Consider the following 17,169-nt stretch of genomic DNA (forward strand, 5'->3'; position numbering starts at 1 on the left):
ACTTCTCTGATTTCTGTTTGCTATTGGTTTGGATAACACAGGTTTATTTGCTATTCTCTATGTGCGATAGTCTTTTTGTAACTGGCATTCACTGAGAAGAGAGTCAAACCTTTGGATAAATAGCTAGGGTAGCTCCTTTTCTGTTAAAGGTTAGCAATCAAGAAAGTGGATTGAGCCTAAAAATTTTTCCTCCCCTTCCAGGGTAGGAATATTTAGGGGGTCAGGTAGATGTAATTCTAACCTGGTACCTCTTCTCTAAGGAAAATAATGGCCAGTCTCATGGCCCTAATCTCCCCCTCTCCACCTGGTAGGAATCAAAGTCTCAATTGAAAAAATATGGAAATATCATTCATACCTCCCTGGAATACACACCGAGATAAACCCATATGGACATATATAACCTACATGAGCAACACAGACACATACCTCACATAATAGTTTATTCAGATTGAACCATAAGATCATAGATTTAGGGCTAGCAGAGACCTTGAAAGTCACCAAGTTCAACCCCATCACTTAACTGATGAGAAAACAGAGGCAAACCGAGGTTAAGTGGCATGCCCCGGTCACACAACTGGTGTTTGAGGTAGGATTCCACTCCAGGCCTTCCTTATTTTAAATCCAGAATTCTCTCCCCTACATCATGCTGCCTCTCAAGAACAAGAGCAAGAACAACTCCCTGTAGTATAAATAGATGTGATTTATTTTGGTAGTATCACAGCGCTGATGATCATTCCTAAGCAAAAATTATTCACTAGGAGATGATCCACTGAGACTTCAGCCTTGCAGCACCTACCGCAAACGTGTAAGAAATGACCCTAGAACATGACAGTAATATTAGAGACCCATATGGAGATTTTGTAGAAGTCTCCTTTCCCAAACCTGTGTGTGTATGTGTGTGCATGTGTCTGTGTGTATGTGTATTGGCTTTCTCTCCCTCTCTTTCTCCTTCTTCCTCCCAGATTTGTTCCCCATTCGCTATACAAAATGCCTAAGGCCTCAGATGACATACCATGGGATATGCAAGAACTAGAATAGAATTGGAGAGATAAAGAAGCAGGAGTACCAAGGGATGAAGTCATTTATCCAAAGTCACATTGTGGGTGGCCCTGGGATTACAGCTCAGGATCCCTTTGTCACCAAATTTCTCTTAACACAAGAAACCCCCTCATATTTCTTTCCCTTTTGAAAATTTCAAAATTCTTGTTCCCATAATTCTCAAATTCAAGGCCCTTTAAACAATTAAGTCATTAAACAATATTTCTAGCCTTAAGAAATGTCCCAATGCAAATATGCAGTATAGAGGAGAAAAGGATGTGTGTCATTGTCAGAAGGGTGAGAAGTAGAGGGTTAGTGTTAGATTTTTATTAGGGTCTATTAATTTTACTTATTTTCATGTTGTCTTATATTGCCATTATTGCATTAATATATCATAATATCCCTATTCTTTGGGGAATGTGGTAGATTCTGAATAAACAAAACCCCTTTTATTTGTTTTACACTGGAGTTCTGGAGTAGCTAGGTGGCACAGTGCATAGAGTGTTGGGCTTAGAGTCAGGAAGACTCATCTTCCTGAGCTCAAATGTGATCTCAGACATTTACTAGCTGTATAAGCCTAGTCAAGTCACTTAACTCTGTTTACCTGAGTTTTCTCATCTGTAAAATGAGGTGGAGAAAGAAATGGCAAGCTAATGTTTTTGCCAAGAAAATCCCAAGTGGGGTCACAAAAAGTCAGACATAACTGAAACAACTGAACAAGTCTGTTTCTTAAAGACTTTGGTGGTGGATGGTGAGGAAGGGACTGATTTTCCTAACTGCTTGGCCCTCCAATCACTTCACAGTTGAAAACAGAATGTATAGAAAGGACTTGGCATTTCATTACAAACTCTGAATGATTATAATTAGGTCTCAGGGATAGCAGCAACATAAACCATCATAAGATTGTGGGGAAAACAACAGGGGAAAAATCCTCTCATACCTGAAAACATATTCTCCAAGATTAAGGAATATAGTTGCTACCAGGAATATTTTGGGGGAGAGTTTGAAATTATAGCTATCAATATAGTGGTCTAATTAAGAATTACAAGAACGAGGGGACCAATAACCTTTTTTTTTAACCAAACCCTAAGTAATCCTACCTAGTCTGATGGAAAGGTTGTTTTGTGGTCAAACGAAGCCACAGATGGCATTCTTTTGGTCTTCCATCTGAGGTTACTCTTCAGATACTACTAGAATAAAAAGGAAACCTTCCCACATCTTACCACATGCAGAGCTACTTCAACGAATGACCTTTGATGGGCAGAATTTATGGCAAATTACAAAACTGAATTTCATAAAGTTGCCTTATGGATTAAAGGGAGCTAGGAATTCCAAAAGACAGATGTAAGGAGAAGGAGCATTCCAGATATCAGTGATAATCTGTGCTAAGGTACAGAATGTGAGAGACAGAATGTTGTGCAATGGAAGGAGGAGGCTAGTTTGGCTGGTTATAGCATAAGGTGAATTAAAAGGAATAATATTTAATCAGTCTGGGCAGATAGGCTGTAACCAGACTGTGAAGGGTTTCAAATATACCAAAGAGAAGAGTTTATATTTTTGTCCTAAGGGCAATGGAGAGCCACTGAAGCTTCTTGGCCATGATAGTGGCATGATAAGACCTGTACTACAGAAATAGAAATTTGACAGGAAACCTTTCCCAGTCCCCCTTCCAACCCCTCCTCATGCCCCCCACACCCATTACTAGTACCTTCTCTTTGAGATTACCTTTCATCAAAACTGTGTATATCATATAAGTTTGATTTTTTTTTGTATGTTGTCTCCCTCATTTGAATATGAGTTCCTCAAGGGCTTTAAAAAAAAAAATTCAGTCTTATTTTCAGTTCTAAAGTTTCTGTCTCTTCTCCCCCTCACCTACCTATTGAGAAATAAAAAAAAACCCATTACATATGTGAAGTCATACAAAACAAATTTCCCCATTAGCCCCATTCTGTCCCTCCTCTCTGAAAAAGGCAAGAAAAAGAAAGAGAAAAAAAATGCTCCAAGCTATACTCTACCTCTATCTGGAGGAGGATAGTATGTTTCACCATGAGTTCTTTGAAATTGTGGTTGGAAAAATCATGGTTTGTCCTTATCTTTGTATTCTCAGGGTATAATAGCACAGTGCCTGGCACAAAGTAAGTGCTTAGTAAATGCTTGCTAATGAACTGACTACTGATGGACTAACTGATTGACTCTCTGGTAGCTGTATGGAGGATGAAATGGGGAGAAGAGACACCAGATGCAAGAAACCAATTAGGAAGCTATTGAAACAGTCAAGTTGAGAGGCAATGAGGACCTGGTCAAGGGGGGTTGTTGGCATGGTATATGAGTAAAGAGAAGGGAACTTTGTGAGACTTTCTTAGAAAATTAAATTGTCCAACTTGCTTGGACAGAGGTGAGATGTCATGAAAGACATCCCACAATCAATGGTGATTCTTAGGTTACAAACCTGAGTAACTGGTACAATAGTGGTGATTTTGACAGAAATAGAAAGGTTCTAGAATTTTGCCTGTGGAAAAAAAAAATCAAAGTCATAAGCCCATGGTTTGAAAACTCTACCCTTTTCAGTTGTTTGAAAATCAGCTCAGCATTTGCCCATCACCAACTCATCAATACCATCACCATTGCCTAAGATACTTAAAATTTTTTTATTATTTATCTATTTTGAACATTCTTTTCATTTAAAATTTTTAGTTCCAAATTCTCTTTCTCCCTCCTACACACACTGAGAAGGCAAACAATGTATCAATTATACATATGAAGTCATGCAAAACATTTTCATGTTAGCCATTTTGGGGGAGGGAGAAGAGCAAAAATATAAAGTGATAAAATTATACTTCAATTTGAACTCAGTTCATCAGTTCACTCTCTGGAGGATAGCATTCTTTCATCTTGAGTCCTTTGAAATTGTCTAGGATCATTGTATTGATCAACGAAGTCAAATCTTTTGCAGTTGATCATAATTACAACATTGTTATTATCACTTTGTACAATGATCTATCAGTTCTCACTTCACTTTGCATCAGTTCATATATGTCTTATCATGTTTTTCTGATACCACCCCCTTGTCAGGTCTTATAGCACACTAGTAGTCTATCACATTATATGCCACAATTTGTTCAGCCATTCCCCCAACTGATGAGCATCCCCTAGATTTCCAATTCTTTGCCACCACAAAAAAGAACCACTATAAATATTTTGTACATATAGGTCATTTTCCTTTTCCTCCAATCTCTTTTGGATATAGATCTAGTAGTGGTATGGCTAGGTATGCACAGTTTTATAGCCCTTTGGAAATAGTTCCAATTTTTCTCCAAAATGATTGAACCAATTCATTACTCCACCAGCAGTTCATTAGCGTACCAAATTTCCTTCTAGCATTTTTCATTTCTGATAGGTGTGAGGAGGTACCTCAGAGTTGTTTTAATTTGCCTTTCTCCAATCAATAGCGATTCAGGGCATTTTTTCATGTGACTATAGATAGCTTTGATTTCTACTTCTGAAAACTGCCTATTCATATCCTTTGATCATTTATCAACTGTGAAATGGCTCTTATTTTTATAAATTTGGCTCAGTTCTCTATACAGTTGAGAAATCAGGCCTTCATCAAAGAAACTTGCAGTAAAATTTTTAAATTTCACTTCATTGTCTATAGTACCTTCTAGCAAAGTACAGTTTTCCTGATTATCTCTTTTAATTAGGTCTATTTTTGCTTTTGCTTTGTCTGAGATTGTGATCACTACTACTACATTTTTACTTCAGTTGAAGTATATTAGATACAGCTTCAACCCGTTATTTTTAATTTTCTTTTTGGAGGGGGGGTAAGGCAAGGCAATTGGGGTTAAGTGACTTGCTCAAGGTCACACAACTATTAAGTGTGTCAAGTGTCTGAGACCGAATTTGGACTGCAGGGTAGATGCTCTATTCAGTGTGCCACCTACCTGCCCCCAACCTGTTATTTTAACTCCATGTGTGTCTTTCTGTTTCAAGCGTGTCTCTTGTAAATGACATATTGTTGGTTTCTAGTTTCTAATTCATTCTGCTATTCACTTTTGTTTTATGAGTTAGCTCACCCCATTCACATTCAGTTATGATTAATCACTGCATATTTCCTTCCATCTTGTTGCCTTCTGTTTCTTCTTCTTTCTTTTTATTCAGTCTCTCCTCAAAAGTCTATTTTGCTTCTAAGTACTGCCTCCCTAAATCTGCCCTACCTTTTCATCATTATCTTCTTTCTTTTATCCCTTTCCCATCCTATTTCTCTATTGAATAGGGCAGGTAAGAGGTGATGAAAGTGTTGACCTAGGATGCTGGCTGTGTGTTCAGAGAAATTTTTGTCAACTGCTCAAATACATGGAGTGAGTTAAAGTGGAATCAAGGATGAGACCTAGCTTCTATACCTGGGATATGAGCAGTATGATTGTGACCGCTACATAAATAGGGAAGTTTGGAGAAGAGTGGGTTTGGTAGGAAAGATAATGTAATGAGATCAGTGATGCAGATAGAAACCCATACCTGCTTATCCTGTATAAAATCACTGTCTGGCCTAAAATGAAAAGAAGTGATGGGATGGAGGTCTTATTCATCAATCACTGCCCTGAAACACAGTTCTCAATGGGAATGTGTAGCTGCTACTTTGGGTACAAAGATGACACTTCCAGTAGAAGTAGAAATGTTGGAAGCTTGGGGAAGGTTTGGAGTGTGCGAGTGTTGGGCTGAAATGGGTAATGGTAGGTGTGGGTGTGTTGAAGACAAGCCCCATGACAGGAGATCACAGAAAGTGTGGGATGTAACCCATGTTCCCACACTCTGATTGGTTGATCACATACTACTTCTGGTTTGTACCACAGCCCAATAAGGGGCTGTGGCCTCTGTTTTGGAGAAACAACCACCAACCTACACCAATTAAATCACTCGACTCTGTGAAGCAGACACAATATTATTATCCCCATTTTACAGCTAAGGAAACTGAGGAACATAGAGAATATTTTCACATAAAGTCCAGTCACCCTGAGGGCTTCAGTCTTAGTCAATTTTATGAATCTCAAGTCTGATCAAAGTACTGCCAACAGAGAACTCAATCTTTTATACATATTGCTTTTCTTACTACCTTGCCCCCACAGTCTTTTACTATCTGACACATGATTTCCTTGTATTGCTTTAGCCCTAGAGAGTCCTTGCTGGAGAGAATCTTAAAACTGTAAATTATTTGCAGCTGAGAAAAGCACACCCTTAGCATGCATGCACTGTCCTACAACTGCATTAAAGTACAACATGCTTTCTCACTAACTCCCAGGGAAGCCTTCAGAAGAGCTTTTCAAAGGAAACCTCATCAAAAAAATAAAAACACGACCTACTACCACCCCCTTTCCCTCCAAAAACAACAAAACTGCTTTGTGCACCAAACAGAGAGGAATTTTTATATTTAAAAAACTCTTTTCTTACCCAAAATTGGCAGCACTTAATAAGGAGCAGATAACTTTCAAGTCAAGTGAGCTTTCTTTGAAACATAAGCACCCACTCTCTTAAAAAAAAAAGGATCTACAATACTACAATTTGTATTTTAAAGTCTTTCATCTAAAAATTGTATTTTATGAACTTTACATTAAAGCTATGTTAGTATAAAAGGTGTTTTTTCATCCACAGTTTAAGTATATATTTTTGGCCTTATAGCCAATTGGTTTAATTTCTTGGATTTCAATTATTTAAATTCTTTGGGGAATAGCTAAAATAATATATGTATGTGTACATGTATGTGTGTGTGTATGAGCTCACTTAACCGAGACCCTAGTAACTAGATTTTGGCATATTTTTTTCTCTCATTACTGGAATTTTTAAAAAAGTAGTCCAATTATTACCTGAAATAGCTTATCAAAGTGAACTCTGTTCCCTTCACCTAACCAAAAAAAAAAAAATTGAGTAATTTATCTTACTTTGGCTTGCTTTAAACTATGTGAAGAAGAAAGGAGAGAAAAGAAAATAGCAACCTGAAAGACGCTTGGTGAAAGTAAAGAATTTCCTTTATAGTCAGAGAAATACATGAACATCTAATGTTTTTGCCAAATCATATTTTTGTTGACCAGTTTGCTTCTCTAATGCAAATATAAATTCCTAAGATCTTGTTTATGGCTTAATCATGCATCTAAAAACATAGAATAAGATTTGATGCTATCTTTTTCCAACATGGCAAAGCTATTTGGGGTTAAAAAGTTACCAAGACTTAGTAAAATAATCTAGTAAGAAGGTTTTTTCCTCAAGAAAGCTGAATTTTATACTTTCTAGAGTTCTGAGCGCTCGATCTCTATTCAATTTCTTTATTGTCCATCAACCTATGAATTCTGATGATTCCTTGACTATCCCTTCAGCAATAAAATTAGCTCATCTCTGAATTCCTTTAAGTAATAATAATAATGATAATAATAAATAGGTAGCATTTCTACAGCTTCTACTATGGGACTGATTATATGCTAAGTACTTTACAAATATTATCTCATTTGATACTCACAACAATCCAGGGAGGTAAGGGCTATCCCTAGGTTGCAAACCTAGTTTGCAGTTGAGGGAACTGAGACAGAGGTTAAGTGACTTTCCTAAGGTCACAAATCAAAAGCTGGTACTAAATGCTTGGAAAAATATGTCGTTAGGGCAATGGCACTCAACCTTTTATAACCATAGATCCATTTTGGACTTCAGATGAAGTCAGCAGAAAATCATTAAGCTTTTGTAATAGCAGGCTGGGGATAGCATTATTATCTGCCTAGTTAGGAAACTACTTGTGGAGCTTGGAGCACAGAATCTTGATCCAATCTTGGTGGGGTTCCTGCTTCTCTGAAAGGTCAGAGTGAGTGTGTATGTGTGTGTAATGGAATACTATTGAGCTATAAAAAATGATGAATATGAAGAATTCAGATAACTATGGAATGGGAAGATTTATTGGAAGAACCACAAACTGTTGGTTCTTGGTCAATTGTTTCAATTTCAGTTGTGTATGACTTTTCATGACCCTATTTATGGTTTTCTTGGCAAAGATACTAGAATGGTTTGCCATATCCTTCTCTAGCTCAGAGGAGGAAACTAAGGCAAACAGGTTTAAGTGACTTGCCCAGGGTCACACAGCTAGTAAGTATCTGAGATGAGGTTTGAATTCAGGAAGATCATTCTTCCTGATTGCAGGCCCAGGGATTCACTGCATCACCTAGCTACCCCAGAAATACCAAATAGAGAAAGGTAATTAGGACTTTGTTATAGAATGCCAAGTTTGGAGGGAACCAAAAGCAATCTTCCAATGCTTATAAGTGAAAGACAAACTCTTATTTCCATTAGAGGAGAAAAACACGGGAGCAAAATGAATCGATACAAGCACTAAATATTCATTGATCCTCTGTCCATAAAGCAGTCATAATTCTATTCTTTCTTCTAGTATTCCAGGCCCCATTTCTCTCTTCCCAGTGGCCACATCCCAGTTGATCTTCCCTCTTCTACCCTCTTCCTGCCTTAACTACTCCAATCCCCAGTTATAGTTCTTACAAAAAGTGATGAAAACAAGCAAAACAACCTACACATTGACTACCACCAATTGGTTAAATATGATGATAACAGCAAACCCTGCTGACATTCACATGGAAAAGAAAATGAAAATGAATCATGAAAATAGGAACAATGTTGGTACTGCTATAGTAAAATCAACATAGACATGTTTGGGGTAGCTTGATCAGTAGATAATTGAGGGCTGATTTTACAAACATCTATCATAGAAATCTCTTAGGTTTTGCTGGTTGATTAGTTCTGATAAGGGAGACAATATGCAAACAATTAAGTATATAGAAGATACTTAAGAGGTCATCTCAGAAGAAAGGCATTAGCAAGTGGGGAGGTGGGGAATGGCATTGCAGAAGGTAGAATTTGAGCTGAGTCCTGAAGAAAGCCAGGAGGCAGAGATGAAGACAAAGAACATTTCAGGCATTGGGTGACAGTCAGTAAAAAGGTCTGAAATTGAGAGATGGAGTGTCTTCTTCAAGGAATAGAAATAAGGTCCATGTCAGTGGATTGAAAAGCAAGTAGTAGGGTGCAGGGGTGAGAGGAGGAAGAGTAAAGTTTAAGAAGACTGGAAAGGTAAGAAAGTGTCAAGCTTTAAAGAGTTTTAAAGGCCTCACAGAGGATTTTTCTATTTGATCCTGGAACCACTGGAGTTTATCAAGAAGGTAATGTGGTTAAATATATACTCTAGCAAAATGCCTTTGACAAATAAGTGGAAGATGGATTGGAGTGAGGAGAGAGTTGAGCCCAAGAGACCAACGGGCAGGCTGTTACAGTAATCCAGGCTTGAGGTAATATGGGCTTACACCAAGGTACCTACTGTATGAGCAGGAAAAAAGGGATGTATATTAGAGGTGTTGTGAAGGTAGAAACAACAAAGCTTGGCAACAGATTGGATATATGGGTTGAGTGGAGGTGAGGAATAAAGGATGACATGAAAGTTGTAAGCTTGGATCACTAAGAAGATGGTGATACCCTTGAAAGTGATAGGAAAGTTTGGAAGAGGGAAGGGTCTTAGGGAAAACTAATGAGGTCTATTTTGGACATGTTGCTTTTAAGGTATTTATCAGATGTCCATTTTGGAATATCCAATAGGCAGTGGGAGATGTGAGACTGGAAATTAGGGAAAGAGGTTAGAATTGCATAAACAGGTCTGAGAACCATCTACTTAGAGCTAACTGAATCCATAGGCACTAAGGAGGTCACCAAGTGAGACAGTACAGAGTAGGTATTGGCAAACTTCTCAGGCCAAATCCAGCCCTGGTATGGCTCACAAACTAAGAATGGCTTTTTGCATTTAAAAAAAAATAGTAAAGCATTATTTTAAAATGTAAAAATAATTCTTAGCTGGTGGGCCAGATTTGACTCCTAGACTGCAATGTGGCTACCATTGGTATAGAAGGACAGAGTCTTGGCAGTTGGTGGCCATGAGTTGTATGAAGATCCAAAAAAGAATAATGAAAAGGAGAAATAAGACAGGTAGAGAAAAATCAGAAAAGAGGAGTGTCAAAAAAATCATAGAGAGGATATAATATGTAATATCCAGGAAAAGAGAGTGATTGACAGTGTCAGGTTGCAGAGGTCAAGAAGAATGAGTACTGTGAAACGGCTAATAGATTAATTTTATATTGCAACCATTTATTAAGGGCTTACAAAGCACAAGGTACTGTGCTAAAAAGTATTTCCATCCCTCAAGGAAGTTCTACTGGGGTGATACAAGAAATAACAGATAAGTAGACACAGAAGTATATATAAAGTAATTCAAAGTAGTTTCAAGAGTATATTAACCCCAGTGGGATCAGAAAAGATCATGGTGCTTATAATTATATATTCCACAAAGGTACTAGATTTTTAATAAATAACTATTGAGTGAAAAGGGAAATTTCATGCACATTTTCTTTCCCCCTCACCAAATCTGTTCCCCATCTGAAGATTCTTGGTAGCTCTTTCACTTATACTCATCTGTTTGATTTTCATTAAGCAATCTGCCTATGGACCTGATAGCATATTGAATGATTGTTCCACTGGTATTCCAGTGTCTGAGCTAAATAAGGCCAATCAAAAGTTCTTTATCAGAGGTACATCTAGAGTTGTTAAAAAGTATATGATAGAGAAATTGCATTTAAAATAATTTCAGACAATATAAAATACTTGGGAGTCTACCTGCCAAAACAAGCCCAGGAACTATATAAAAACAATTAAAAACTCCTTTCACACAAAGTCAGATCTAAACAATTGGAGAAATATTAATTGCTCATGGGTAGGCTGAACCAATATAGTAAAAATGACAATTCTACCTAAATTAATTTACTTGTTCAGTGCCATACTGATCAAATTACTAAAATATTATTTTATAGGACTAAAAAAAATCATAATGAATTTTTTTTGGAAGAATGAAAGGTCAAGATATCAATGGGAATCAATGAAAAAAATGTGAAGGAAGGTAGACTAGAAGTATCAGATATCAAACTGTATTACAAAGTAGTGATCATCAAAACAATCTGATATTGGCTAAGAAATAGAGTGGTGGATCAATGGAAGAGCTTAGACACACAAAACACAGTAATAAATGACCATGATAATCTAGTGTTTGGTAAACCCAAAGATCCAAGTTTTTGGGATAAGAAATCACTATTTGACAAAAACTGCTAGGAAAACTTGAAAGCAGTTTGGTATAGACCAACATCTCACACTGTGAAATAAGGTCATATCAAGATAAGGCCAAAATGGGTACAAGATTTAGACATAAATTAGAGGAGCATGGAATAGTTCATCTGTCATATCTATGGATAAGGAAAAAATGTACAATCAAACAAGATAGAAAACATTATGGGATGTAAAATAGATAATTTTGATTACATCAAATTAAAAAGGTTTTGCACAAACAAAACCAATGTGCCGAAATCTGAAGGAAAACAGAAAACTCGGGGAAAAGTTTTTACAGCGAGAGTCTCTGGTAAAGGCTTAATTTCTCAAATAGATAGGGAACTATGCCAAATTTATAAAAAAATAAGAGTCAATAAGAACAAAAGATATGAATAGGCAGTTTTCAGATGAAGAAATAAAATCTATTTATAGACACATGAAAAAATGCTCTAAATCACTATTGGTTAGAGAAATGCAAATTAAAACAACTCTGAGGTACCTATCTGATTGACTTTATGACAGAAAAGGAAAATGACAAATGTTGGAGGGGATATAGGAAAATTGGGACATTAATGCACTGTTGGTGGAGCTGTGAGCTGATCCAACCATTTTTGGAGAGCAATTTGTTATATGCCCAAAGGGCCATAATAATGTGTGTACTCTTTGAACCAGCAATAGCACTTTAAGTCTGTATTCCAGAGCAATCAAAGAAAAAGGGTCTATTTGTACAAAAATATAAAGGCTCTTTTTGTGGTGGCAAAGAATTGGAAATTGAGGAGATGCCCATCAATTGGGGAATGACTAAACAAGCTGTGGTATATGATTGTAATGAAATGCTATTGTGCTATAAGAACTGGAAAGCAGGATGCTTTCAGAAAAACCTGGGAAGACACACAAAGTAAAGCAAAGCAAAATAAGCAGAACCAGGAGAACACTGTACACCATGACAGCAATATTATAATGATGATCAACTGTGAAGGACTTAGCTATACTCAACAATACAATGATCCAATAAAATTTGGAAGGACTTATGATGAAAAATGCTATCCAACTCCACAGAAAGGACTGATGGAGCCTGAGTGCAGATCACAGAATTCTTTAAACTTTCTATATTATTCTTAAGAGTTTTTTTGGGGAGAGGGGGGTGAGTAGGAGGTAGGGGTATTATTTTTGCTCAGTGTTTTCTTTTGCAACATAGCTAATATGGAAATGTTTTATATGACCACACATGTATAATCTATATCAAATTACTTGCCTTCTCAAGATGGGGTGTGCGAATGGATGGAAAGAATCTGGAACTCAAAATTTTTTTTAAATGTTAAAAAATGTTATTCACATGTAATTGAGAAAAATAAAATAAAAATTAAATGTAAAAAAGTATATAATATAAAAAAGCATTTTATATTCCAGGAATCTAGGTTCAGATTTAAGAAAAAAATATGAAGAACAATCTAAAGCTCAAAATCTGTAAATCCTAGAATCTGAGAATTTGAAGAGACCTCATTTAATTTAACCCTTATGTAAAGAATGGGTCTGAATCAGGCCAGCATTCTGTTATTATAGGTTTGATGTTGCTGCCTCATCTTCAGGTTAAACGTTCCCACTTTTTTCAGCTGATTCTTATATGGACTGGGTTTCCATTCTCCCTGTAAATAAAGATTTTTCTTTGGAATAGCTGAAAGATTAGCCATATAATTGGGGGGGCAGTGATATATACTAATCAATTAAAGAATATTATTAAACACTTCCTACATGCCGGACACCGTGCTAAGTTTAAAGATACAAAAATAAGGCTTCTGCCCTCAAAAGGTTTACATTTTACTGGAGAATACAACATGTTCACAGATAAGTAAATATAGGGTATACATACATACAGACATATATAATAAATTAAAATATTTTTATTTAAATATCTAAATATTTAATAAATTCACAAAATTACACATACATGTATGTATGTGTAATTAGGGGTTACAGACTGGGGAAATAAGGAAAAGTCTTTTGAATAAGGTGGTACTTAAACTGAACCTCAAAAGGAGTTCTAAGAGTTAGAGAAAGGAGCTAGTTAGTGTCATTGAAGATGCTCAAGAAAATCCAAGGGACCTGCTTTGTCATATAATTAGGCAGTTAAGATAGCAAAGTGGATAGAGTGCTAGGCCTGTAGTCAGGAAAACCTAAGTTCAAATCCAGCCTCAGATACTTATGGGCTGTGCATTCCTAGGCAAGTCACTTAACCTGTTTGCTTCAGTTTCCTAATCTGTAAAATGGGGATAATAAAAACACCTACCTCCCAGGGTGGTTGTGAGGATCAAATGAGATAATTATTGTAAAGTTCTTAGCACAGCTCCTGGAACATAGTTAAGTAATAAATGTTAGCTATTATTAATTAAAGTAGACTTTTGTAAGACCTCAAATTTCTATTTCCCACTATACCAGTATTGGTTGGGCACATAGCAAGGACTCAATAAATATTCATTTGCTTGTGTACCATTTTTGGTTTGGAGAGGAGTTTAGGAAAATAGGGGTGGTTTTATAAGAAAGTCACCCATGTAAAAGGATTTCAAGAGGGCTGGGAATGTTCTTCCTTTCCCAAAATACATCCTGATTCACTGACAAGTGAAAATACATGATGAGGAATTTCATTCCTCCCCCTTATACCAAATAGAGGTCTTTTCCCTCTTATTTCTAAGATAAACAATACTAATAAGAAATCTGCCAGTCATTTTCATCATAGTGCAAATAAGCTTTTCATAGGAGAAAGGGTTGAGAAAATATTAAGACATTCAGTACATTGAGGGAAAGCCTCATTGACAAGAGGAATGATAATAATAGTTAGCATTTTTATAGCACTCTAAAGTGTGCAAAGTGCTTTAAATATGAACTCATTTGATCTTCACAACAATCCTATGAGGCCAGTACTATTATTATTCCCATTTTACAGGTAAGGAAACAGAGGCACACAGAGATTAAATTGTTTGTTAAGGGTCATCCAACTATAAAGTGTAATAAGCAGGCTTCAAACTCAGGTCTTCCACCCACTGTGCCACCTACCTTCCTAAAAAGAGGAGGTAGGGAAAGAATGGGGGCAAACTTTAATTACTTTCCAATTTTCTCTTTAACTAGTCTTACTAAATAGCAATTCAGCACAAGTGGATTCCCTGGTCAACCAAAGAAACAAATAATGAAAGAGATTGAGCATAAAATTTCAAAGTATCCTTGCAGAAGATAACTTGTGGGAGCAAATTGCAGGAAAAAAAGAAAAGAAAAAAGACCCAAAGATCAAATATTAACAGGTTTGGCACCTAAAGACTAAAACTAAAAGGAATCTAAGAATCCTCACCCAGGTCACATTCATATTAATCTTATTTCAGGTTAATTTTTCTTTTTAAATATTTGATTCTATAGTTTTTGCTTTGCTTCCTCTTAAAATGTTATTTTTAACAATTAGAGGATCACAGGTGTAAATTTAACTACCATAGTCTGTCCTTTTTGCCTTTAAAAATATAATTAAATATGGATATCTTGACCAAAGGTTTTAAGGGAAAGGAAGTTTAATGAGAAAGGAATCACAAGAGTAAAGTATTTCCTTAGTTTTATTCATTACTGATAGACTAAATCTTGAGCATGAAAAGTTTTTTTTTTGTAAAAAACCAAAATTTTCTTAATAGCCATTATTATGATGATTGGTATTAATCCAATATCAAAATTATTACTATTAATAAGAATAATAATTTACTCTATGAATTGGACTCATTTTCAATGTTGACCCTAACATAATTTCCCTTTACACTGGAAGTATTCCATTTTAGGGTGTTTCTTCATTAGCTACACTTTAAAATGACTGATGACTATTTCTGTGATCTAAATCTGTTAATTGCTATTAATTTTTATTGATTGTCAATAATGTATTAGCTGCTAGATAAAATATTATGAAGATTAAATAAAGCCCCAGCTCTCTAGTAGGACCTTTCTCAATTTCTGCATTTAAAAAAGTTTTCCTTAAGTCCTACAATAAAACTTTAAATCACACTGAATTTCGGAATCACACTTAATCAGCTATTAAAGTTGGTAAATTCTTACAGCCCCTGGTACAATGCTATATACAACCTAGGAGACTAAGGTAACATGTTGCCTTTTCCCATGGAGAAAGCATAAAATTATTTGGGTTAGGGATAGGATATGGTCTCTACTGGAGCTAGCCAAAAGAAGATTAACCATTCTAGAGGTGGAGAGATAAGGGAAATATTTAAAGACCACTCCTAAAAATAACTTTGGAAGTGGTTAAGCAATTTATTTCCCCAGTGACTCTATTGTTTTCTTGTGGATTTCATTGACTTTGAAACACAGTCCTCCAGCTTAGCATTCATTTCCAGTGTGCTAATTTTCCTGAGCTTACCTTTATGACATATCCATGTTTTGGTTTTGATTGATTTGATGGCCTTCCTGAAAAATGTTTTATTTTTTTCTTCAACTTCGGAAACACTGAAGTATAATGTGTGAAAACATTTATTTTACTCATGAAAAACTAAACGACTGATTTTTCTGACCCTTAGGTCCCTTTCTTTCTAATCTGAAAATGGTCAAAATTAAAATTTTTTATGAGTATCAGAGGATACTTCCAATTTTAAAGCTTTTAAAAATGTCCATCTAATTCAGTCAACCAACACACATTTATTAAGCACTTATGTGCCAAACACTATAAAAGAAAACAACATAGACATGTATAATTATACATAGAATATAAAAATGAATAAAAGGTAGGTTTGGAACTCAAAAGGCATTATAAAGGGAAAAAAAGAGAATGCTTAAATTCTATGATAATTAAAAAAAACTTTTAATGTTTTTAACATTTACAGTTTTTTTTTCTACTTTGAAACTTTAGGCCATCTGAATTGACCCTGACTTTTGGGGTAGACCAGCATTCTGAGTAGGGTGATCAGGTACATTAGGCAAGAAATAGCTTTTGGTTAATTTTTATGTGTGTACACGTGTATGTGTATGTGCATGTTAATTATAGTTGCCAGTTAAAATTTCTGCATTTTCAGCAAAACACGGTATTCATCTGTACACAGTTAAAAAAAAAAACACCCTAAATATACCAGGTCTCCGAACTATATTAGCTTGAAATAGCTTCGTATCAGTAATGAGGTTCTTAAACCTTTCTAGGTCAGTTTTGGTTTTCAGATTTGGGGGATCCTTCAGAAGAAAAGATTTAACAGTTCTCCTGAGCAGAAATAACAAAAAAAAATTGTATGGTGCTCACGTTTTCACAGATTTGGGCTAGATTCCATACAGAGCAGGTTAACCAACCACATCTTTTGTAGGAGCTTATGTTCTAAAGCTCAGATTTCTAGCTAACATAGGTAAGTCTGGATGAGATCCTTGACAGTTCCATTACTGAGTAGTGACTGACAGCTTGTTAGCCCAGGGAACACTTTATCTCAAAAAAAAAAAAAGTGTGTCGGCCCCCCCCCCCCCCCCGCTACGGAATGTTTGCCTCAGGGTTAACAGTCTGGAGTTCAAGTACCAGGCTAAGGTTACCTAGGTAGAAAGGGTTAAAAGAACTCACAAAGGAAGAACTTGACCCAGAGAACTGGAAAACTTAAAAAAAAAAAAAAAAGGCACCCAACAGAGATCTCGCCTTTTTCCAACCTAAGCGGAAACCTACGAGCTTTTACCTCCCAGATTTAAAACAAAAACAAGCAACCCACCCACTTAAAACCCCCAAACCCAGAAAACAAACTTTGTCCATTGTTACAAAATAAAAAACAGCAAGGAAGAAAAGAGACTGAGCGAAGTCACGTTCAGAATTAGGCTGCCCCTTTCCATGGTGATAATCGAATTAGCCTTAAATTAAACGTGAAATTGGCCTTTTCGGGAGGTGGGGACAAAGCCCCCATTGTCCCCAGCGCTCCCTCTCCTGCGGCGGCAGTGGCCCCAATCGGGGTG

General features: G+C 36.2%; 1 protein-coding gene across 1 annotated transcript in view; it reads left to right on the top strand.

The window, feature by feature from the left end:
• Nucleotides 1-17,169, top strand: part of SPTBN1 (spectrin beta, non-erythrocytic 1) — a 316,708-nt gene that overhangs the window by 23,211 nt on the left and 276,328 nt on the right. The gene's annotated exons all lie outside the window — the stretch shown is intronic.

Source organism: Petaurus breviceps, unplaced genomic scaffold (genome assembly GCF_028583685.1).
Source record: "Petaurus breviceps papuanus isolate PSGF00001 unplaced genomic scaffold, PetGlider_PUasm1.0 90842, whole genome shotgun sequence".
Classification (NCBI taxonomy): Eukaryota; Metazoa; Chordata; class Mammalia; order Diprotodontia; family Petauridae; genus Petaurus; species Petaurus breviceps.